At 35.0% G+C, this 24,154-nt stretch overlaps 1 protein-coding gene and 1 non-coding gene across 6 annotated transcripts in view; both read right to left on the reverse strand.

The window, feature by feature from the left end:
• Positions 1-24,154, reverse strand: part of CCSER1 (coiled-coil serine rich protein 1) — a 1,450,145-nt gene that overhangs the window by 960,430 nt on the left and 465,561 nt on the right. The window lies entirely within an intron of this gene.
• LOC143668632 (U2 spliceosomal RNA) lies at positions 13,225-13,417 on the reverse strand. Its single transcript, XR_013168498.1, has one exon. It is a non-coding gene; the product is annotated as a U2 spliceosomal RNA (small nuclear RNA).

Consider the following 24,154-nt stretch of genomic DNA (forward strand, 5'->3'; position numbering starts at 1 on the left):
CCTTTGGGGGGCGGGGGGGGTGATCCTGCTTTACCACAGTGCAACATAAACGTTCAGAGGTCAATGGATGCAATAAAGTGAAGAAAGGCTACGATGGATTAAAACAACCTATAATAGAAGCTCCATGGAGGCAGGGATTGTTTCATTTATTATTGAATCCATAGCATTTGGAAAAGTTCAAGTCAATAAAGTGGCAATCTACGGACATATTTTGAGTAAGGGTACATTGCTCAGACATAGTTCTAGTGACAATTATGTAGTGGGAAAAAGACAGGCTACAAGTTGTCCTAGAGTCTAAGTGCATGTCATGTTGCTTTTATTAACAGGAATATTTTATGGCATCCAAGTTAACTTCAGTTAATTATATTAAATTTAAGGGAAGACTGAATCACTGGTCAATCCACCAAGTCTGTCATATTTGGCAGAAATAACTAATACTCAGCTTTAAAACTATACTTTATTTCCAAAGGAAGGTAGTACTCAATGATAGAATGCATATTGCTGTAGCTGTTGTACCAGCAATTTTCCACTTAGATCTCCAGATCAACTGTCCATGTTCTGTAGTCTACTGTCTGCCATGGTAAAGTGACTTGTATAGACCACATCAACAAGATGCCTTGTCCTATGGCTTCCTCCTAGATTTGGCCATTGGTACCTCCAATGGGAGATCAGAAGGAAAGCAAAGGGCAAGGTGTTTTTCCCCTCTGGCTCCTTCCCCAAAGATTATATCAGGCTGGTTGCAACCAGTACTAAGATACCAATTACCCTCAGTTCACTTTCTTTACAAGGCTTTCTTCTGCCTAGTAAAGTTAACGTGCTCCTCCACTTGTCCTTTCAGGTCTAATGGAGATAACAGCTGCCAGTATAGCCCTATCCCTTGTGATTTTCATACACATCACCCACATCTTTCTAAATAGCCTCTACTAAATCTTTCTTGAATTATCACATTTGTGCTGCATGATTTTTCTTGCAGAGATCCTGATTGTCATGGCTACAGCCACTACATTTATGGTAGATGTATGGTTAAATCTATGCACCATCTTGGAAAAAGACAGGTTACAAGTTGCCCTAGAGTCTATTAGGGCTTATTGTATCCAGTTATTTGATCAAAGCAAGCACTGGACTGACTATTACTTTGAGAGTATTTTGTGGATTTATATCAGTAGTCAGTTGATGTGATCCAAGGCTGATTACAGTTAAAATCAACAAAGGAGATTGCCTTCAACAAAGAAAGAAGTCTCATCCAATCAGCTGGAGGCCATAAAGGAAGAACAAGTGTTTTTAGCAGGCAGAAAGAAGTATTGCTAACTCCACTTCAGCCATCCGGCTTCTCCTGGGGAATTTACTGAATCCTTTATCAAAGTTCCAAACATGTGGCCTACCCTATAGAATTCAGACTTGCCAATTTCCACAGTTATGGAAGCAAATTCCTAGAATAAATCTCATAATACACACTCACATATACATATCCTGTCAGTCCTGTTTCTCTGGAGAAGGTAATACAGTAGAAAAAACAGAAAAAGTTATAAATCATGCTGAAGAAAAATGGGTAGCAAGAAGAATAAATGCCAGTGTATAAATGTGTCACTTTTCCTTGTTCTATGAAATTGTATCTGGCAGAAAACGATTAGACTAATTAGCATTTCTTTTAATTACCATAGTATTGTGAAAGTATTAGAGTGAGAATGTCAGTGAAGACATTGTAAAAAATACAGTAAGATATCTCTGTTGCATGTGAATATATGTGAATTATTACTTAAATATAAAATTAAACTAATCATTTTATATTAAATTAAATTCTATTGAAATTGAGGTACAGTGTCTTGAGAAAATATATACAAAATTAATAGAGCTATTTATAGCAAAGTGGGTGTCTCTGCCCTTAGCCTTACAATATTTACTAAGACCTATTTATTTTAAATGAAATGCTTGCAAACATATTCTTGCTAGAAAGTACTAGCAAAGACCAAAGTGTTCTGATCAATTTAATGCTCTTGAACAACTAATAAAGATAAATGAGATCAATTTGCTGGTAATATGTTTACTAGCAGGGCCATATTGACCTTTAAGACTAAATATTTGGAATCTCAAAATGTTCCAACTCTCCATTCTCCCAAGTGTTCTGAAAACCATAAAATCTTTACTCTGTACATCAATTATTCTGGTTACAAGATAATCATTAATAAGCAATATAGACAATGAATGATATGTCAAATTCAAAATAAGTAATATGTATTGAGTAGTTTTATTTTATTAAAAAAAAAAAATCACAGATGCCAAGTATGCAATCTCAAACTTTTTGGTATACCACCCCAAAATTTTTAAATCAAGATTACTGAGGAGGGAAAGGGGAGATTGCCACTAGTGTAACAAAAAAAGATAGAAAAAATACGAAGAAAGCACATATCGTGAACTTCGTAAGTAGTTGTATTGTACGTCTAAGAAATAAGTTTTGATTGCTGAAATAAATTTTTATTTACACTTGTTAACAAATGTGAACGAATGTGATTAGTCATTTAATGAGGGTTCATATAAAGCATTTAAGCTTGAGATCTCAAAAAATATTTCCAATTTGTATTTCAATTGGCTATTATACTATAAACCCAATTAATAACTTCATAAGAAAAACAGCACAGTAAAACAAAAATATTTAATTAGCAGGCTGAAACTGATAAACATAATTGATATTCTAATTGATGCCTCCAGTAATCTCTCATGGAATATGTCTAAAAGTCCGGAGTATAAATTAAGAATTTTTCAGCCAAGAAGATAATTAAAATTGCATTTCAGAGTCGCAGCTGCTTTCCGAGGAGCTCGTGTTCCCCAGATAGATACCTGCTTGTACCAAATTCTATTGAATTCCCCACAAATCAGAGGTGTCACTTTTTATCATAAGCAACCTTCTCATCTTAAAAGAGTTTTAGGACTTCTGGAGAAGATGGCGGCGTAGTAAGGCACGCAGGTCTTAGTTCCTCCTCCAGAACAACTACTAAAGAACTAGAAACAGTACAGAACAGCTCCCGGAGCCACGACAGAGACCAGACACACAGCGTACCCCATTCTGGACCGGCTAAGAGACTCCGCTGTGGTGAGGTCCCCGAGAGGTGTGCGCTTCCCCGGGCCGCAGCAGCTGGCGGCCGGAGCCCCTCCCTCCCTCCTTTCTGGGCCGGCTGGGAGCTTTGGATCGGCGGTTCCCCAAGCCATGGTGGCCGACGTCCCTCCCCCACGCGCGGCTTCCCAGGCCAGCTGGGAGCTTCAGAGCAGCGGTTCCCCAAGCTGCGGTGGCCGGCGACCACAGCTGCTTCCACACACGCGGCTTCCCGGGCCAGCTGGGAGCCTCGGAACAGTGGTTCCCCAAGCCGCAGTGGCTGGCGACCCTCCCCCACAGGTGACTTCCCGGAGGGAAAGGAAAGAGTCTCCAACAGTAGTAGAGACTGAGCCCAACCTAACACCAATAGTGGCATTAATGAACAACTTCTGACTACTAAAAACAGGCCCTCAGCTCAGGCAAAACTGATCAAGGTGAAAGTCATCAATTGGGCTAACTGAAAAAGAGGAAAGGGGGCAAAACAGAGCCTTCTGTGTCTGTTTCTACGGAGGTTTTGTTGCCTCTGGGCTCAGCACTGGGATTAAACAGGTTGCAACTGCCCCGAACACAGAAACAGGCTTCTTTCAGGGCTCTCTACCACCTGAACCTTCCCCGCAGGAGGGGTGAAATGCAACTCAGGAGGAATCCCTCTCTCGAGGAATTCAGATCCCAGGATTTCACAATTTGAAGTCATTAAGACCAACCTATAACCCTTCCTCTGTCTCCACCACACACCCAGCAGCGAGAGTCTTCCAAAGTTAAAGGAGCCACAACATCTTTTGCTAGTGGGACCCGCAGACAGACAAGCACCACATACTGGGCAGGATAAGAAAAACAGAGCCCAGAGACTTCACAGGAAGGTCTTTCAACCTGCTGGGTCCCACACTCAGGGAAATCTGATTAAATGCCGAGACGCCAGCAAAAATAACAAATCACACCAGGAAAATTGAAGATATGGCCCAGTCAAAGGAACAAACCAATAGCTCAAATGAGATACAGGAGCTGAAACAACTAATTCTGAATATACGAACAGAAATGGAAAACCTCTTCAAAAACCAAATCAGTAAATTGAGGGAGGACATGAAGAAGTCATGGGATCAACAAAAGGAAGAAATGGAAAGTCTGAAAAAGCAAATCACAGAACTTATGGGATTGAAAAACACAGCAGAAGAGATGAAAAATGCAATGGAAACCTACAATGGTAGATTTAAAGAGACAGAGGCTAGAATTAGTGAACTGGAGGATGGAACATCTGAAATCCAAAAAGAAACAGAAACTATAGGGAAAAGAATGGAAAAATTTGAGCAGGGGCTCAGGGAATTGAATGATAATATGAAGCGCACAAATACACATGCTGTGGGTGTCCCAGAAGGAGAAGAGAAGGAGGAGAAAAACTAATGGAAGAAATTATCACTGAAAATTTCCCAACTCTTATGAAAGACCTAAAATTACAGAACCAAGAAGTGCAGCGCACCCCAAAGAGAATAGACCCAAACAGGCATTCTCCAAGACACTTACTAGTTAGAATGTCAGAGGCCAAAGAGAAAGAGAGGATCTTGAAAGCTGCAAGAGAAAAACAATCCATCACATACAAGGGAAACCCAATAAGACTATGTGTAGATTTATCAACAGAAACCATGGAAGCTAGAAGACAGTGGGATGATATATTTAAATTACTAAAAGAGAAAAACTGCCAACCAAGACTTCTATATCCAGCAAAATTGTTCTTCAAAAATGAGGGAGAAATTAAAACATTTTTAGACAAAAAGTTACTGAGAGAATTTGTGACCAAGAGACCAGCTCTGCTAGAAATACTAAAGGGAGCACTAGAGTCAGATACGAAAAGACAGAAGAGAGAGGTATGGAGAAGAGTAGAAAGAAGGAAAATCAGATATGATATGTATAATACAAAAGGCAAAATGGTAGAGGAAAGTATTACCCAAACACTAATAACACTAAATGTTAATGGACTGAACTCCCCAATCAAAAGACATAGACGGGCAGAATGGATTAAAAAACAGGATCCTTCCATATGCTGTCTACAGGAAACACATCTTAGACCCAAAGATAAACATAGGTTGAAAGTGAAAGGTTGGGAAAAAATATTTCATGCAAATAACAACCAGAAAAGAGCAGGAGTAGCTATACTAATATCCAGCAAATTAGACCTCAAATGTAAAACAGTTAAAAGAGACAAAGAAGGAAACTATCTACTAATAAAAGGAACAATTAAACAAGAAGACATAACAATCATAAATATTTACGCACTGAATCAGAACACCCCAAAATATGTGAGGAATACACTGCAATCACTGAAAGGGGAAATAGACACATCTACCATAATAGTTGGAGACTTCAATTCGCCACTCTCATCAACGGACAGAACATCTAGACAAAGAATCAATAAAGAAACAGAGACTTTGAATATTACAATAAATGAGCTAGACTTAACAGACATTTATAGGACATTACACCCCACAACAGCAGGATACACCTTTTTCTCAAGTGCACATGGATCATTCTCAAAGATAGACCATATGCTGGGTCACAAAGTGAGTCTCAACAAATTTAAAAAGATTGAAGTTATACACAACATTTTCTCAGATCATAAAGGAATGAAATTAGAAATCAATAATAGGCAGAGTGCCAGAAAATTCACAAATATGTGGAGGCTCAACAACACACTCTTAAACAACGAGTGGATCAAGGAAGAAATTACAAGAGAAATTAGTAAATATCTCGAGGCGAATGAAAATGAAAACACAACATATCAAAGCCTAGGGGACACAGCAAAGGCAGTGCTAAGAGGGAAATTTATTGCCCTAAATGCCTATATCAGAAAAGAAGAAAAGGCAAAAATTCAGGAATTAACAGTCCACTTGGAAGAACTGGAGAAAGAACAGCAAACTAACCCCAAAGCAAGCAAAAGGAAAGAAATAACAAAGATTAGAGCTGAAATAAATGAAATTGAGAACATGACAACAATAGAGAAAATCAATAAGACTGATGGGCCCTTAGCAAGATTGACAAAAAGAAGAAGAGAGAGGACACAAATAAATAAGATTAGAAATCGAAGAGGAGACATAACCACTGATATCACAGAAATAAAGGAGGTAATAACAGGATACTATGAACAACTTTACGCTAATAAATACAACAATGTAGATGAAATGGACAAGTTCCTAGAAAGGCATGAACAACCAACTTTGAATCAGGAAGAAATAGATGACCTCAACAAACCAATCACAAGTAAAGAAATTGAATCAGTCATTCAAAAGCTTCCCAAAAAGAAGACCATATGGCTTCACATGTGAATTCTACCAAACATTACAGAAAGAATTAGTACCAACTCTGCTCAAGCTCTTCAAAAAAATTGAAGTGGAGGGAAAGCTACTTAATTCATTCTATGAAGCCAACATCACCCTCATACCAAAACCAGGCAAAGATATTACAAAAAAAGAAAACTACAGACCAATCTCTCTAATGAACATAGATGCAAATATCCTCAACAAAATTCTAGCAAATTGAATCCAGCAACACAGTTAAAAGAATTATACATCATGACCAAGTAGGATTCATCCCAGGTATGCAAGGATGGTTCAACATAAGAAAATCAATTAATGTAATACACCATATCAACAAATCAAAGCAGAAAAATCACATGATCATCTCAATTGATGCAGAGAAGGCATTTGATAAGATTCAACATCCTTTCCTGTTGAAAACACTTCAAAGGATAGGAATACAAGGGAACTTCTTTAAAATGATAGAGGGAATATATGAAAAACCCACAGCTAATATCATCCTCAATGGGGAAAAATTGAAAACTTTCCCCCTAAGATCAGGAACAAGAATCACCACTATTATTCAACATCGTGTTGGAGGTTCTAGCCAGAGCAATTAGACAAGAAAAAGAAATACAAGGCATCAAAATTGGAAAGGAAGAAGTAAAACTATCACTGTTTGCAGACGATAAGATACTATACGTCGAACACCCGGAAAAATCCACAACAAAACTACTAGAGCTAATAAATGAGTACAGCAAAGTAGCAGGTTACAAGAACAACATTCAAAAATCTGTACTGTTTCTATACACTAGCAATGAACAAGCTGAGGGGGAAATCAAGAAACGAATTCCATTTACAATTGCAACTAAAAGAATAAAGTACTTAGGAACAAATTTAAATAAAGAGACAAAAGACCTATACAAAGAAAACTACAAAAAACTGTTAAAAGAAATCACAGAAAACCTAAATAGATGGAAGGGCATACCGTGTTCATGGATTGGAAGACTAAATATAGTTAAGATGTCAATCCTACCTAAATTGATTTACAGATTCAATGCAATACCAATCAAAATCCCAACAACTTATTTTTCAGAAATAGAAAAACCAATAAGCAAATTTATCTGGAAGGGCAGGGTGCCCCAAATTGCTAAAAGTATCTTGAGGAAAAAAAACGAAGCTGGAGGTCTTAAGCTGCTGGACTTCAAGGCATACTATGAAGCCACAGAGGTCAAAACAGCATGGTATTGGCATAAAGATAGATATATCGACCAATGGAATCGAATAGAGTGCTCAGATATAGACCCTCTCATCTATGGACATTTGATCTTTGATAAGGCAGTCAAGCCAACTCACCTGGGACAGAACAGTCTCTTCAATAAATGGTGCCTAGAGAACTGGATATCCATATGCAAAAGAATAAAAGAGGACATGTATCTCACACCCTATACAAAAGTTAACTCAAAATGGATCAAAGATCTAAACATTAGGTCTAAGACCATAAAACAGTTAGAGGAAAATGTAGGGAGATATCTTATAAAACTTACAATTGGAGGCGGATTTATGGACCTTAAACCTAAAGCAAGAGCACTGAAGAAAGAAATAAATAAATGGGAGCTCCTCAAAATTAAACACTTTTGTGCATCAAAGAACTTCATCAAGAAAGTAGAAAGACAGCCTACACAATGGGAGACAATATTTGGAAACGATATATCAGATAAAGGTCTAGTATCCAGAATTTATAAAGAGATTGTTCAACTCAACAACAAAAGACAGCCAACCCAATTACAAAATGGGAAAAAGACTTGAACACACACCTCTCAGAAGAGGAAATACAAATGGCCAAAAGGCACATGAAGAGATGCTCAATGTCCCTGGTCATTAGAGAAATGCAAATCAAAACCACAATGAGATATCATCTCACACCCACCAGAACGGCCATTATCAACAAAACAGAAAATGACAAGTGCTGGAGAGGATGCGGAGAAAGAGGCACACTTATCCACTGTTGGTGGGAATGTCAAATGGTGCAACCACTGTGGAAGGCAGTTTGGTGATTCCTCAAAAAACTGAATATAGAATTGCCATACGACCCAGCAATACCATTGCTAGGTATCTACTCAAAGGACTTAAGGGCAAAGACACAAACGGACATTTGCACACCAATGTTTATAGCAGCATTATTTACAATTGCAAAGAGATGGAAACAGCCAAAATGTTCATCAACAGACGAGTGGCTAAACAAACTGTGGTATATATATATATATATATATATATATACGATGGAATATTATGCAGCTTTAAGATAGAATAAACTTATGAAGCATTTAATAACATGGATGGACCTAGAGAACATTATGCTGAGTGAGACTAGCCAAAAACTAAAGGACAAATACTGTATGGTCCCAATGACGTGAACCGACATTAGAGAATAAACTTGGAATATGTCATTGGTAACAGAGACCATCAGGAGTTAGAAACAGGGTAAGATAATGGGTAATTGGAGCTGAAGGGATACAGACTGTGCAACAGGACTAGATACAAAAACTCAAAAATGGACAGCACAATGCTACCTAATTGTAAGGTAATTATTGTAAAACACTGAATGAAGCTGCATCTGAGCTATAGTTTTTTTGTTTGTTTGTTTGTTTTTATATATATTTTTTGTATTTTTTATTTTTATTTTTTTCTCTATATTATCATTTTATTTCTTTTTCTGTTGTCTTGCTATTTCTTTTTCTAAATCGATGCAAATGTATTAAGAAATGATGATCATACATCCATGTGATGATATTAAGAATTACTGATGTCATATGTAGAATGGAATGATTTCTAAATGTTGTGTTAGTTAATTTTTTTAATTAATAAAAAAAAGAAAAGAAAAAAATTGCATTTCAGACGTACTTGGGAATATAATTCTGTTCTAGTGACTGTTAGATTGTGTGCAATGATAGTATATTTATATGTTTGCCTCTATCTCAATTCCTTATCTTCTATTCAAGTTTATTTCTCTAGCACATAGCATAAAGTCTGATACACAGGCAGCATTCCACAAATCTCTGTCCATTATTACGAGTTTCCTCATCCCGAATGTCTTCTTTAATTTTCTATTATGACTAGTTCAATGAAATTCACAAATGTAAATACATTTATATATCCATATACATAATTATTCCACTCCATAAACCGAGTTTTCTCTAAATATATATCTTCAGCCTATAAGATCAGATTTTCTTAATCCATATTTACATTGTACTTGATCTATCTATCTATGTTTAGCAAATATTTTATTACTTCATATAAGGGCTTAGAAAGTTTGTGTGAGAGGTGAAACTATAAACTCTCATCTTTTTCTATATTTTCTTTAAAAATTAAAGGTTGCTCTTTATTATTTAATCTAATTCATTTATGCAAGTTGGAAAAGTACATATTTTTGGCTACAATCAGATGAATTCAAACTGGAGCAAAAAAAATCTTATTTTTCCCTCCTGAATAGAGGTTAAACAACCAGATATATCACATGCTGCTTTTCTTTATATTGCTCAGGTTTGCATTTAAGTGCATAGGTAATTTTAGGACTTGCACCCTGGCTATTACCCATATTATAGATACCAAATGGTGAAATATTAATAAATAAAATTGGATGCTTTATTATTACATAAAATAATTTATTATTACATAAAATGCTACATGTGGTCTCTATACTGTAATCTAAGATGTGCGCTATTCATGCTTCAAAAATAAGTAATTTCCTTCTAATCATCTGTATTGGTATACTTTTATTTTTTTAATATTTGTATTGAAAAATAGCCACACGTGTAGAGTCCAACCATATTATACAATCGATGGCTCACAATAGCATCACATAGTTGTGTATTCTTCACCATTTCAAAACATTTGCATCACTCCAGAAAAAGAAAGAAAAAGAAAAAAAAAAAAGATTCATACACCTTACCCCTCCCTCTCATTGACCCACAGCATTTCAATCTACCCAATTTTGAAATTTTGACCCTTTATCTCCCGTATTATTTATTTATTTTTTATCTTTTTTATTTTACTCATCTGTCCATGCCCTGAATAAAACCTACAACTTCTCTATTCAAAAAAAAGATAATAATTAAAAAAACATTATGCTAAATGAAAGAAACCAGACACAAAGCACCATGTATTGCATGATTCCATTTATATAAAATGTGGATGTAAATAAATTTATAGAGACAGAATTAGATTAGTGATTATGTAGGACTGGGAAAGGATAGAGGGATTGAGGTAACTGCTAAGAGGTATAGAGTTTTTTTTTTTTTTTAGAGTAATGAAAATATTCTAAAATTTATTGTGGTGATGAATATACAACTCTAAATTGTATTGATGTATTTTTAATACAATATTTTGCTTAACCTAGTGATTATCATTATTAATTGAAGTATAAATAGCGCACCAATTAGTGAATCTGATCAACATGAATTTTCCTTAGGCAATAGTTAGTATTGAGTAGTTAACAATAACAAAAACACATCATTTACATGTACTTTTTCCAATATGTGCCTTAATTTGCCCATCATATTCTAATCAATCTGACATTTACAAAAAGGAAATTCAAACTGAAAATTTCTTAGAAATTAGAAAGAGCAAGATCTTTTATCAAACAAGTTCTTATGGAAAATTAATCATAAATGACAAAATAATGTGTTTTAAATACACATTTGAGACAGAGGAAAGTGGATATCTGCTTATTTTACTTTAACTCTATAAATATTAAGTATACATAAAAATAAAAGCACCCACATTTCAAAAGGAAGATAACAGAAAAATCTCTGCCAAAGATTTCCCTTTAAAATTTTTTTTTTTTTTTTTTAAGAGGAGAGGAAGGGAAGGAAAGACAGAGAGAAGGAAGGAAGGATGGAAGGAAGGAAGGGAGGAAGAAAGGGAAACATCTTTAAACATTTTCTTGTTTTATTGTATTTTGTTTGTTTGTTACATGGGCTGGGGCCGGGAATCGAACCGAGGTCCTCCGGCATAGCAGGCAAGCACTTTGCCCGCTGAGCCACCGCGGCCCGCCCCCTTTAAAATTTTATGAGTATATAACATGCTTGCATATTTTTAATGCTTCCACTACTGTGTTATATAAGTTGAACATCCTCTGGCGAAGTCTCTCCTTGGCAAATGTTTGGATTCTTTATCTGTATCATATAAAAATGCATTCTTATACAATTGCTGCTGTATGTTTTCACTGAATCTTTAAACTTTGTTTCATTTTGCAGAAAATGAAGAATCCAAAAGAAAAATATATGGGTTTTTATGGTTAGTATATTTTTTGAGCAAAAATAATTTTCAGCAAATTTACCATTGGGAAAACAGTAATTACTTAGGTTGGCAGCAAACATCTGGCATAATAAAAAAGGGAATATAAAAGTCCTTGATGTAACTCAAGGGTTGTTATCAATTTCCATTTTGGCACACTCCTACTATTACCTGATTCGAGAAAAAAATATTTAATTAGGAATCAGCTCTCTTCTCAGCTACAGAAGCTGGAGGAGCCAGTCCTGCTTCCTTCTTGGGTACTAAAACTATCGAGTTTAGCAAGGATGGAAGATTAGACAATAAGCAACTTTATTGGAGAGAAGGCAATGAGAAGGAGTCACAGGATATTTTAGCAATTCCATTGTAGGATATCAGATATTCTGGGATATTTGGAAGGTATCCCAGAAGAAATGAGACCTAAAGAATGCATAGAAGACCTGACGAAACATGAAAGATGCTTAGGTGCCCAGCAAAAGGTGGGAGTGGAGAGACTGGGAAGAGAACAGAATAATATTGGCTAAAAGAAAAATGAATTCTAAGTCCTGAAAGATCACCATTTTCAGGGAACAAACCAAGGTTCAGTGAAGTTGGAGTGCAAAATATGTACAGAAATTAAAAAATGATGTTTCATTAGAAAGCAGGGACATTGGCTCTTGTACTACATGTCAAGAAGTTTGGACTTGATGCTAAGCAATGGAGAGAAACTGATACTGATGATTGGATAAGCAATGAACTCAAGATCAAAAGTATTTAGAGTGCTAATAATAGCATTAACTTTGTATTTGAATAATTCATATAAATATTAGGTAATAATTTTGATAGCATTTTAAAAATTATTTATTCAAATGTGAAATCAGCATATCCTTTTATCCAAAGAACTACTTAAATATATATATACTTTAACTTTTCATGCCAAAAATTTCATTCTACCAATTTTTCTGAGGATTCATGTCACATACACGTTCTTAACTGTCTTAAAATATAAACAAACAACAAAAAAAAAACCCTGCAGTACTAAAATGTCAACTTAACTCTTAATCTCCTGTTAATAAATTTTGCAAATTTAAATATACTGCAAGAATGCTTATTATACATTCTACCTTAGCATTTTTCCAAACTAAATTTCAGGGACAGAGCATGTATAAGAATAAGTTTTTAAAATCTACTAGCAAACAGCTCTTCATGTGTTTTATCATCACAATATTCAGGTAAATACTCCTGAATAGAAAAGATTGCTAGCAGTCTTATAAAAAGTGATTCTCAACTACTACAGGCACTTCCTCCCCCAAAATCTTTATGTTCAGATATGAATCAACCTCTGAACACACTACTCTCTCTCTCTCTCTCTCTCTCTCTCTCTCTCTCTCTCTCTCTGCTTTTCCATATATAATAGATTATACTTACACTTTAAGGTCACATTGAAGAAGAACTCACTTCTATGTCTTTCAGCATTCTTTATCCTTACAGATCAATTTCCATTTGTTTCACTTTTTTTTTTTACCTGAATGTCATAGCTTTCAGTTTTTTGGATTGTTTCAAAGGAATTGCAAGATTGGGTATGCCATACCTGGAGGTACTGCAATACCGAGTCAATGCATGGAGTGGAAGGAGCAAGAGATCCTATTCGGTATCCCTACTCCAAAAATCCATTGAATATATTGTCCTTGGACAGAGGACATATCAGATATTAAAATGACAGGAACAGACACTACACTTGATCTTAGCCAAAATCCCAAGAAGCGATGAAAGATACACTTTTTTACACATAAAAATTATGTAAAGCTTAGTTTTTTATGTAAAGCTTTATTTTGAAATATTTGGACAAATTAGACAGAACACTATAACTATAAAATTTCAAACGACAGAATAAATATTGGAATTGGTAGCTCAATCAAAAACTTTTATAAAGAGGTAAGCACCTTTATTTTCTCCTTGGGAAATTGTCATTTTTATCACATTTAAAATATTGGTAAATATCGTCAAAAGGGTATACATTACTTGACTTTGAATGTGCTATATAGTTTCTCTAAAATTGAAAAAAAAAACTCTTTAGCACATGTCATGCTATAGAGAGACAGATGAAATATTTCTCCTTTATAGATAGTTCTTCCTCTCTTCCACTCTTCATTTATCTAATCTTCTCCGTGTATCAAAGCCACATTTTTCAAATTCCAAGATGGGAGGAAGAAATAAGTATTGAACAAAGAAAAGGTAAACATAATAGAAGTTTTTTTTGTTCTTTGTTTGTTTGTTTGTTTTTTTATGATGATACAATAACTTCCTTATTTGTGCTAAAGTCACTGCAGTACTCTTTGTAACCTAGCTTTGAAATTTCTGGGGCTCACTTTTAACCTTCTTCTTCTGCAAATTCAGTAGTTACCAACACTTATTGAATTGACCTATGTAACATTTCTCACATCATTTCCCCCTTTCCTTTTTTGGGGGAGGGGGGTAAGAGGTGGAAGTCTCATTCATTCTTATTAAGACCTAGATCTCAGCATAAAGGTGGCATCTAGTGCTCAATAAAATTTGATGAAAGAATAAATGCGCAATTGGAGCATCACTCTATATAGGTTTGGCTTTAAATAAACAAGATAACATTATTTAGTTTATGGAAAACGGCTTAATTTCCTTGGCTCAATTTGTAGTGCAACTAAATTGTCTAATTTGTGTGGGTGTAAGTAGGATGAGAATGAGAGTATAGAAGTGATAAGATGGGTGCTCATTAATTTGTTAGTGGATTAGTGTCATAAGTAGATTATTTTTGTCAGTAAAATTTCTTGGTAAAATTTCTATTTTCCCCTGTTCTTTACTTAAATTCTGATAATACTAACATCTCACCTGATCTCACCCATCCTGTAAACACAAATCTCCACTTCAACCCATCTCACACTTTCCTGGCACATCTTCCTGAAATACTTACTACCCACCATCCCCAAACCCTCACTGGCTCTTCCATATCAACCACATACATATACATATATGCTTATACATAACTTTTTCTCCATACTTAGACCCCTTCAAAGGGGTCTCTTGCATGGTCCCAAACTTCCAAATCTGCCAAGTCTTTCTCCCCTTGCTCAGGTGTATAAAATTCTGCATTTCAAGTTTAACTCATATTCCAACAGAGCCATGAATGCTTTCTGGAGACACTCTGTTTTACTCCCACACCCAAACTCAAAGCAATCTTTTTTTGGCAAAATACTTTATCTCAACTTTTATATAGCACTAATGGTTTTCTATATATTTTTATGATTATTTCTGTATGGGAGAATTCTTCTAATAAAGTTTATTGAATGAGGAAGTTCATTGTATATCATTCTCCAGTGTAGACATTTAGTAAACATTTAGAAAATGAAATTTAAATCTCTAATCTCTAAACAGATCATACCCTGCTGTTTCCTTCACTGCACTGTTTCCATAATGCTTCATTCAGTAACTATTAGTTGGCCATTTACTTAGCTAAACACAATCCCTACACAACAATAGTGTATATGATATGCAACTATCTTTCATCTTTTGCTAATAGAATGATGTCATATTGTAAAGCTCCATTGACATTGCTTGCCAATAAGCATAGATAAAGTATCACTCCACTAAACCATAAAAGCCATGAAATTAATTTCTCTAAAGTTTATCTTTTATATATTTATCTGCAATTCACGTTTTATCTTTCTGACATTTCATATATGAAATGGACAGCAAATATTTTATTTTCCTTACAAATCAATTAAAGCTTATATTCAATCAAAATGAGATCGCCTTAAATATGCAATGTACATATATGAAACACTTGATTTATAAATTAGGCTTTGGAAAACCTTTGAAAATTTAAATCCAGTGTGTTTCAGATGATAAAAAAGAAAAAGTTAACTTCAAAAATTAATTAAAAAAAAAGTAAATTTGAACAAGAATGTCTATAAATTGTAGAGAGTGTATAAACACACCGCTTAAATATTCTCAAGAGTTTCAAGTTATTCAAATACAGAATTTAGTGAGATAAGCTGTCAAATAAAGGGCAAAAATGTTGAAAATTATTGCCACTGAAAACAGCCTACATCCTTTATAGAAAGTATGATTTTAATTAAAGTCATTTTTTCTGCCTAAAATATATAACACAATTTTGTAGAAATAAAGACTTAAAATGATTTTCCACTAAATTATCTTCTTTTGCTTGCTTTGAATTAGTTGTTTTATACATATAACATTAGCATACCAAGCCGTATCTGGAAAATAAACAAATGATTTAGCCATTATTCAGGACAGAAAAAAAAAAAACCCTGGTCCCTGCGTTATAATAAGCCATTCCTAAGAAATAGAACTTGCATGTGAGAACAATGGTCTCTATTTCACATCTACCCTGCTGTGGTTATTGCATTTTATTTAAGAATTATGAAGCCATCATATCACATTGAATTTGAAGTCCTACTCAAGCCATAATGCAAAGCCACATTCTATGGATGGACTTGGTCTTCCCCTAAAGGCCTGGTAATTCCAGCATGCATAGAGAAAATAAGAACTTTGAAGGAAAGAATTAGGTAGGACAGAGAGGAATTAAAAAACAAAAATAAAAACAAAACTTTTTCTGTGAACTTGACTTTCTCAGGTCTAGACTTTCAGGAGTCAGACTATTTTAGCCAATGCTCCTGGATATTAAGGCCACGCTCGAGCTCTTTCATATGCAAAGCAGCCCTTAAAACTCCGATCAGATGTCATAGAGGACAATTAATATATCATCACTAAATGTATTATCTGCATGCCGTAATTCAGATTTATTTACCTGTTATTATCCCCTTGTCTAAATTCTGCTAAGGATTCTGTAACAGCCTTTTATGCATAATGGGCATTTTGAATTTCCCAAGAGAAAAATACTGTTTATGGCACTTTCCCAATGTACTTGGTAACGCCATGCTCTTTTTTGCCAAAGTCATAGTGAAAATAGTTAGGAAAACTGCCATAGCTTTTAGAAAAATCTTTTAAAATGTTTCCACCTCTGCTAGGGGATATCAAAGAAATGTTTATATATTCATGCTTGAGCCAAATGAATAAAAAGGAGCAAAAGATACTTTTTCTTTTCAATCAACAGAAGTACCTATAGGGAAAGTGATTTTTGTGAGGCAAAAGTCACAGCTAAAACTTTAAATACAGTCATAGGGATGGAGAGAGGAATGGTTGGCAGGCAGGAGTGTCTGAAGACAAAGGGAACTGCATGTCTCTTCTTTCCAGCACTGAAGTGGCCTTTCTCTAAGCCCAACTCTAAAAGTGAAACCATTGTCCTCCTCTCCCTGTGGGACATGACGTCCAGGGATGAAAGTCTCCCTGGCAGCATGGGAGATGACCCTCAGGGATGAGCCTGGCCCTGGCACCAAGGGATCAACAGTGCCATCCTGGCAAAAAGGGGGAAAAGAAGTGTAACAAATAAGGCTGAGAGAGTTCAGAGTCGAGAGGCTACTCTGGAGGTAACGCACACTTCGGTTAGACATTGCTATCTATCATAACTTGCCAAAATCCAACTAAAACCATTCCTGCCAACTCTAAAAAATACCTAGGGCATTATATAAGATTCTAAAAGGGTTCCATGCACTAGGGTAACTTTCCAGACACCCTCCTACCTCCAGATGTGTCCCTGGGCGAGATAAGTCCTGAAATGCAGAGGGGCCAGCCCTTCCAGAACATCAAATAGTTCCATCCCACATCCCCTATTATCAACAGCCCCTCTTAACATAAAAAAGTTAGAATTGGCATAGCCCAAAATATCCCTAAAAAGTGGGAGAAAAATCAAAGGTGATGTGGAGATATACGGAGAAGGTAGGGTTTAACAAATGAGTATGACTGCCAAATCATTATACTGATATTTCTTTTGCCAAATCATTATATCATTATTATCTTTTAGCCTCTAGTACCTTAGAGCAGCTAGAAATGAAAGCCTAAAATTGTGGAATAGTAACTCATACCGAACTCTGAAATCTGTTCTACAACTAATTGTTGTAATATACTTTGAAATTTATTGCTTTTTTTGTATATATGTTATTTAAGAAGAAGGAGGAGTATAACAGAGAAGATAGGCATTAACAAATGGGTATAACTGATGAATCATTATATTGATATTTCTGTTGGTTTCCAGTATCTTGGAGCAGCTAGAAGAAAAAATGAAAAATCTTCGAACTGTAACCCATACCGAACTTTAAAATCTGTTCTATAACTACTCGTTAAAATGTACTTGGAAATGTTTTGCTTTTTTGTATATGTTATATTTCACAATAAAAAAAGTTAAAAAAATTAAATGTGAATATACATAAGGCAGAAGCACAATTTTTAAGAGCAACATTTACAATTTTTCTCCACTGTCAGATCAATCACTAAAAACATAACCACAAAAAAAAGCTATAGTATTGTCTCAACAAATGTCCATTAAGATGTTTAGATACAGAAAACTCACTTTTTAAAATATTAGGCAACAACCTTGCACATTTTTTACAGCAAAAATTGCAATGCTCTTTATAGCTATGTAAAACAACCCTTGAGCCTATAAGAGAATGTATGTATGCTTTTATACAGCATATATATTTGTAATTCAGGTCTGATTTGATTTATAAAATTGGTTACCACAGTTTATCACAACTGAGAACCCTAAATGACTGAGCTTTATTTGCATGAAAACAACTTTATTATGTACATGAGGCTAAGCTTGATTTCTTTCCCATTATTGATGCAATCGTTATCCCATTGCCACAATAGAAAAAGAATAACATCTCTGAGCCTGACTAAAATAAATGTACTTCTGACTTTCCCCCTGCTGGGTAAAAACTTTGTTTTCATCTAAACTCCAAAATATATAAGTGAACCTAATGGGCTCTGACAGTCCATCTTAAATAGCGTCATTAGATAACAAAGAGAAATCTGAAATTGTGTTACCCTTGGTCATTTTGATGAGTGTTTCTTTTCTTTCAATTTCAAAAGATAACTGGAAATCCCTTGGAAAAGCCTTCTGAAACTTTGGGCGTTTTAGGATGGGTTTATCGCTTAGTTCTTTCACTGTACATAAATGATTTAAGCAAACAGGTACAAAATAATGTTAGTGAGATATTGAGTCATAGCATGATAGTCCTAATGTAGCGTTATTTCTTATTATAATTTTTGCAAATGCAAAACTGAACATACCAAACAAAAAGTAAATTAAGAAATATATGGTATCTAGTTTTCTTTTCAATAAATAATATAAAATGAAACAACTAAGTAAAAATTTTTAGAGTATGTATGCTAGATAAGTAACACTGTTGCAGAATATGTAAAAGAACTTTTCGAGAAGGATTTGCAACACACGGTGTCTTAGTTTCCTAGGTTGCTCAGGCAAATGCCATGCAATGGGTTCAGGTTAAACCATTGGATTTTATTTGCTCATGGTTTCAGGCTGAGGAAAAGTCCAAATCAAGGCGTCATACAGATCATGCTTCCTTCCTGAAGACTGCGGTGTCCTGGGGCTGGCTGCTGGCCCTTAGCCTGGCACATGGCGAGGCATGTGGCAGCCTCTCCTCAAATGTCCGTTCTCTTCAGAATTCTGTTGAATTCCAGCTTCTTGCTTTTGTGGCTTTCTCCCTTTGTTTGAATTTCATTCCATTCATAAAGGTCTCCTGTAATAGGACTAAGGCTCATCTTGATTAGACTGAGCCACACCTTAACTGAAATAACCGTATCAGAAGTCCTACTAACAATGGGTTCACATCCACAGGGATTGATTAAATTAAAGAACCTATTTTTCTGGGGTGTATATATATATATATATAGCTTCAAACTATCACACATGGGTAACATAAATACATTTATTTGGAACCATAAAGTAAAGGACAGAACCAATTTTGAAAAAAAAATTATACAATCCAAAGATACACTCATTTAACAGCTAACATCAGCAGAAGTCTTGTAATGTGTCATATATTTTGCTGTGTCCCTTACCTGCATTGAATTATAGTCTACTATCACTACTGTTTTATAGATTGATAAATTCGGATACATATATGTAACTTGTTCCACATCAATTTATAGGTTTTGAGCTAGGATTTGAAATCAAGTAATCTGAATGTTTAGCCTGTGCTCTCTACACTCTCCTACCCTGTGGGAAAGGTTGAGGACAGCTGACTTTAAAGGCAGGAAAATTAACTTACCCAAAGTTAAAATTTTATTAAGTAGTATAGCTAGACTTTGCTCTCTTGCACTGATTTCATTCTGAGATGCTCTTCAATTTCTTTGTTTTATTCAAGTTGTTCTCAGGTTAATCTAATCCTCTTGCTTTAACACTCAACTTTAACATACTTTTCTTTGTATTATTTTCTTTTCACCCAACCATTTCCCTTTTCACTTCCCTATCCACAATGTCATATTACGATGAAAGAGTTGAATAATCAATATCTATAAGTCTCCCATGGTCACAGTAGCAAACAAATTTTACTAATCAAATGAATCAGTACATGGTGGAATTTCAAGAAGTGGGTTTGGTGAAAAATATAAGTACAGGATCTTAGAAAATTGGGGGAGAGTATTTCATAGTTTGAACCTCAATCATGCATGATCATAATATCTTAACCATAAAGCAACAAATGCTTATTGATCACATACTAAAACACCAGCCACTGTGCTAGGCACAATCATGCATTATGCCATTTCATTCTTAAAACAATCTCATTTTTCTTTCTTTGCATATATGGGAAATAAGGCTTGCAATATTACACAACTTGCCTAAGGTTCAGAGCTGGGAAGCCTCAAAGTAGCTGTTTGAATTCTGGTCTGAGAGTCCATGAGCTCCTAATCTCTCTGTTAGACTGTCTGTAACTCACCTATACAAACAAGTGGAACAAGTTTTACAATTTAAGACAAATTGTAAAGTGCTTTTTGGGAGAGTATGAGTGAAAGAGATTATAACTACATAGTAATATTTAGAATAAGGAAATACTGATGCCAATACAATAATATCCTCATACTACATTCAAAACATCACTTTTCAAAGTATTTTAAGAAAAAAATGAAAATTATGACCTTTGAAATGGCACTATTGAATAGCCCATGCTGACCCCTCTTTGGAGAAAAGTTAAGCATTATTCTATAAAGAGAAGTTGGAACATAGTATAAGTGACAATGCAGACTTTTCTTCCTAGAAAAAAAAAAAAGCCTCATCTATCTATCCTTCTGTCCCTATAGTTTGAAAAATATTTAAGGCATTTTTTCATATATATCAGATATAAGTTTTATATTTTAAACAATTACGAATCTGAGAAAACATGTTTTAAATGTACTTTATCAGGAAAACCAATTTTTACTATATTTAATTTTCTGTATTGAAATGTCCCCATGTTTAGCTTTGAATACTCTATTTTTAAAAAATCCTCTATGGTGCAGCATTTCATACCATAATTTCTCAATATTAAACCTTATCTTGGCATCCTGGTTTACCCAGATCCTACCCAAAATCTTCCAGCACAAACTAATTCACTCCATCCTCATACATAATCTGTATTAATATCTGAAATTGCCCTATTTCTAGCCATTTTCATACTTTTACTGTTCTTCCTCCCCTTTCCTAGAAAACAAGAGTCTCTGCCAATGAATTTCCTGGAAATCATAGCTCTTTTTCAATATATATATATATATATTTTTTTTTTAATATATAGCACATATTAAGCTCCACAACAGAAGTCACTACTTTCAATTCCTGTAACACTGTATTTACACACTAATGGATTTGATTTATTTATTTGGCTGGCTGATTAGATGGATGATTATGTTTATTGTCCTGTGTTATAATTACTTTACAGCACTAATGGTCTCTTCAAAACTGTAAGACATGGACCTCCAAAGCATAGAACTCCTACTTCAGGAGGAGGTAGCAGACAATAAACTTTATGCATGTTAGAGATTTGAGTGAAAAGTAAGAGTTAAGAGGACAAAAAAAAAAGAAAAAGGAAAAAAGAAGAAAAACCTTTAGATGAAGAAAAGTTATGGTATGGAAAGATTTGCAGACAGGGGAAGTATGGGACACTTGAAAAAGTGAAACAAGACCAATGCAGTTGCATCACATAGAGTGAGTGAGAATGCTACAAAGTCTGGCAACAGGGGAAATGAGAGAACAGACCACAAGGGATCTGGCAGCTGAGCTAAGAATTTTTATCTCCTCCAGTGAGCAATCAGACAACTAGGAGAGTCTCCTAAGTGGATTTGGAGGGATTGGGGATGAGAAAATGATAGTATGATCACATTGAATTCCATTTCATAAAGATCACTCTGGTTTTAGTGTGCAGAACAGACTGACATTCGGCAAGAGTCGATTCTTCTATCCAAGAAGGGAAGCTTTAAACAGAGAAGGTGATGGAAACTTGGACAAGGATAGTGAATGTGAAGATAGGAAGAAGTGGATTCTGGGATGAAAGAATGGATTTATCATTTTAAACTATCTGATATACCCCAAATATTATGTATTTTATTGAGATAATATATTCCAAGAATGATTCACACTAAGCCGATATTAAATAATGGCAGGGGGAGTAAGGGTAGTTCAGAGGTACAATTCTCGCCTGCCGTGTGGGAGACCTGGGTCTGATAATAATAATTAAAATAGTTTATGTCTTAGTGATTCATTCCACAAGATTCTTACCATTCACAATAAAACTATTAGGGTTTCATTTCATTACATGTGAAGAAAAAGGAACCACTCTAAGAAGACAATCTGAATATTTCTGTAAGATAAATATTTCAAATATATCATTATTTCATATTTTTGATTCCCTATTTCAGTTAGGGGAAAAAGTGTATGATCCATCAAAGGATTAATTCTGGTTTATAAGCATGCTAAAATATTATTTTAAATGGGCTGCTTAGGCTGTTACAAAATAAGGTATGATATGTCATGCTACAAAGCAATTGCACAAACCTTTCAAGCTAAATTTTCTGAGAGAAATAAATCCGAGCAAAGGCACATCAAAGATATCAAGCAGTAATACAATATATGTCACGTTTTCAACTAAAAGCTTTTAAAAAGACTACTGGGTAACTGAGGGCAAGGGAGATGCTTATCTCCCAAATTTTATTCCCTATCACTAAGAAAAATGAGAGGGAAAATTAAATTTTATGCAAAACCATGCCATCATTATAACCTGAAGATAAAGAACTCCAAAACTGTAAATTAACTGTAAATGAAAACAGAAACATCACCGAATCCCAGTGCATCCTCTCTCATGTTGCTGCCCTAGGTCTGCTCATTTGCAACTTTATGCAGGCTGAGAAAAACAGTGGGGAACACAGAAGAGGGAATGATTTATTCCCTAGAAACACAAAATTCCCCATAAATCTGGTAATAATAGAAAAATGTCCAAGCGGATCACAGCAGAATCTACAGGAAAGAGAACTCAAAGTGTGCACTATTTAAAAGGTCAGGTGCCATTTAAAGGGGTAGGCATCATTTAAAAGGTAAACATGATCTAAACAGACAGATGTGACTTAAAGGGGTCTCTTTGAACAGCATAATTTCTTGGGGAGAAAAAAGACAAAAAGAAGAGAAAAGCATTCTTTGGTAAGTGAGTGGTAATAGAGAAAAGAAGAAAAAGAATGAATATTTAGTGCCTTGAAAGACGAAACTGAGCCATAAAACTGAAGAATTCACAACCCCTCTCCTAACATCAAAAGAAACAAAGAAACAAACCAAAAACTGGATTAAAGTACTGCACTTTGATTGTTGGGAGATGAATCTTGTACCTACAAAACAATAAGTTCAAATCTTAATCCCTTCCTTTTCAAATCTGTTTAGAAATAGATCTTTGCAGTTGTCATTATTAGAGTATAGACTCATCTGTGCATACAATCTTCCAAGATTACGTTTAGATGAGGTCAAATTGATTCACTGTGGGTCTTAATCCATATGAGTAAAGTTCTTACAGGCAAATTTGGATGCTGTCAATCAGTAGAAGCCAGAAGTTGGTAAACATCAGAAGTCAGAAGAAGCCAGAGAATGAAACAGATAACCACGACAGAGACAGAGATACAAGTGAAGGAAGCACAAGGATGGGGCAAACCAGCACCAGAAAGCTAAAGACCCCAGGAGAAACAATGGCCTGTCAAGACCTTAATTTTGGACTCCTAAGCCTCCAAAGCCATGAGACAATAAACTCTTGCAGTTTAAGCCAACCATTGTGTGGTATTTGTCATAGCAACCCTGGCAGATTAAGACAGCGCTTAAATTAGGAATGTTGGACAAACCCCCAGTAATATAAAGATGAAAAAGAGTAAAGTGTAGTCCTCACAGAGTTATTGCCCAAACTAGGAAAAAAAAAACTCTATATGCATCAACTGAGGAGAATTATCCTCACCACCACACAAAAAAATAAATGTAAAACAATCACAAAGCAAAAGAAAACGGTAAATTAACACACAAAGCAGAATTACATACATTCAAAGAGGCACTTTAGGATATATATAAAACTTGAATCAGAAATTTAAA

Source organism: Tamandua tetradactyla, chromosome 24 (assembly GCF_023851605.1).
Source record: "Tamandua tetradactyla isolate mTamTet1 chromosome 24, mTamTet1.pri, whole genome shotgun sequence".
Taxonomy (NCBI): Eukaryota; Metazoa; Chordata; class Mammalia; order Pilosa; family Myrmecophagidae; genus Tamandua; species Tamandua tetradactyla.